At 55.3% G+C, this 2,340-nt stretch overlaps 1 pseudogene; it reads left to right on the top strand.

Annotated features, from left to right (window-relative positions):
* Positions 1 to 327: 327 nt before the first annotated feature.
* Positions 328 to 822, top strand: LOC102417047 (annotated as a pseudogene).
* Positions 823 to 2,340: the final 1,518 nt, after the last annotated feature.

Below are 2,340 nucleotides of genomic sequence, written 5' to 3'. Positions count from 1 at the left end.
ACCAGAGACCGGAATCACCACGGCCCCCCCAGCAAGCAGTTAGGGGTGATCAGGCAGGCAGGACAGCAGTTAGGGGCGATCAGGTAGGCAGGAGAGTGGTTAGGAGCGATGAGGCAGGCAGGCAGAGCCCCAGGATCCATCCTCTCAAAGAGGGAGACCTAGGTTGCCTGCCACAGCCTGCGGGAGGGATGCTCCTGGGCTGCAACGGGAGGATCTGTCAGTGGTGGACGCGTCAGGGTGGGGCTGGTGCCACTGCGGCTCCTAAGCAGGCATGGCGCCTGCAGCCTGGCCCAGGCCCTGGGGTCCCAGCCTCAGCAGTGGCTTCTGCAGGGCTGGACTGCCACTCCTCCTGCTATGAGGCCTGGACAGACCCCGGGCCCTTCCATGACTGTGGGCTCTCTTCCAGCGCTCGGCCCCCTGATCGGACTCTTCATCTCGGCCCTGACTGCAGAGGAGCTGAAATACACTGACATCCACAACATTGGGGCCATGATCGCCCCTTTGCACTTCCTGGAGGTAAAACTGGGCAAGAGGCCTCAACCTGTGAAAAGTGAGCTAGAGGAGGAAGAGGAGTGGAGGAAAAGGCTCTGGGAAAAGAACAAAGTGGTGGCAGCCCGCTGCCAGAACAAGAAGAAGGAGCGGACGGAGTGTCTGCAGCGGGAATCTGAGTGGCTGGAGCTCATGAATGCGGAGCTGAGGATCCAGATGGAGGAGCTGAAGCAGCTCATCCTGATGCTCATCCTGATGCTCAACCGGCATCGCCCCACCTGCATCGTCAGGACTGACAGTGTGAAGACCCCGACTCAGCTGGAGAAGAAGTGACCATGGGCTGAGAGGAGGAAGAGGAGGCTGAGGAGAGGAGGAGAAGGTGGAGAAGGAGGGTCCTAGAGGGCTCTTCCTTGTTGCATGAAAAACTCTTCAGTGAGGCTCAGCACAGCCAGCATCGGCTGGGCTTTTTTGATGAACTCAGATCAGCCACACCAGGGGAAGAAACCCAGGTTGGTGAAACCCAGGACCAAGTGCTGAGACCAAAGTAGTCCTGAGGAGGGCTGTTCTGCCTGAGGCCAGGCTTGCAGGAAGCTGGACAGAGGCTCTGGGCCGGAGAGATGTCCAACCAGGCAGCTGTGGGCACTTCCTCAGCCTCTCCGCCAGGGCACCCACCCAAAGGACCTCCGAGCAGCCAGGAAAAGCCATGAGTTGCAACCAGAATTAGGCTGAGCGTTGAACTCAGAGTGAAACTGCAATCTGCCTGCCCCCAGCCCTGATCCTGACCCTGACCCTGATCCTGATGCAAGGCTGGAGAAGGGCACAGTGCCAGGCCCTGCTGTGCCCACCCACCATGGTCCAGCTCAGGCCTGCCAGGAGTGGCAGCCGGGGCGCACCCTCACCGGCCCTGCTGGGGTTGCTGTGGGCACGAGGTACGAGCGCCCTTCCACAGCACATACTCACTGAATGTTTATAGACTGACTGTCCTGGCAGGGCTTTCAACTGCACATGTTTTTTATACTTTCTTTTATTTTTTTAATATTTTTTACAAAAAAAGATTTTATTTTTATTTTTTTTTTTTTTTTATATATTTTATTGGTATTTTACAGAGAGGAAGGGAGAGAGATAGAGAGTTAGAAACATCGATGAGAGAGAAACATTGATCAGCTGCCTCCTGCACACCTCTCACTGGGGATGTGCCCGCAACCCAGGTACATGCCCCCCCCGGAATCGAACCCGGGACCCCTCAGTCCGCAGGCCGACGCTCTATCCACTGAGCCAAACCGGTTTCGGCAAAAAAAAAAAAAAAAAAAAAGATTTTATACAAGCAATATATAAATGGATTTCTATAGTCACTCGATGTGATACAGTATAAATATGCTATGGTTTGTTTGTTATGAACAGATATTCATCAGTTATGACTGTTGCGTGTAACTTCTAAATACTGTAGTCTCTGGGTGTTGGGGGTGTCAGGGGCAGGGGTGCGGTGCATTTCCATCCTGGTAAACCCTTCATAGTACTCAGTTCTGTATCACTCAGTAAACATTACTCTTACTTAAAAAGAACACAAAAAAAAAAAAATAAAGAGGGAGGCCCAGGCTACCCGGCTGGTGGGGATGCAGCGGGTGGGCAGGGCCTCCCTCTGCGGGGTGATCGATCTGAGGGCCCTGCCATCTATCACCCAACAGAGGGAGGCCCAGGTCACCGGCCAGCGATGCTGTGGTGGGTGTGCGGGGCCGGCCAGCGATCACCCCACAGAGGGAGGCCCAGGCCAGCCAAGTGATCACATGCCACACCTGTCGCCTGCAGAGGGAGGCAACTGGTGACCAGGGAGGAGGGGAGCAGCTCTGCACA

This window comes from Myotis lucifugus, unplaced genomic scaffold (assembly GCF_000147115.1).
Source record: "Myotis lucifugus unplaced genomic scaffold, Myoluc2.0 scaffold_24, whole genome shotgun sequence".
Taxonomy (NCBI): Eukaryota; Metazoa; Chordata; class Mammalia; order Chiroptera; family Vespertilionidae; genus Myotis; species Myotis lucifugus.
This window is presented reverse-complemented; position numbering and strand designations above follow the sequence as displayed.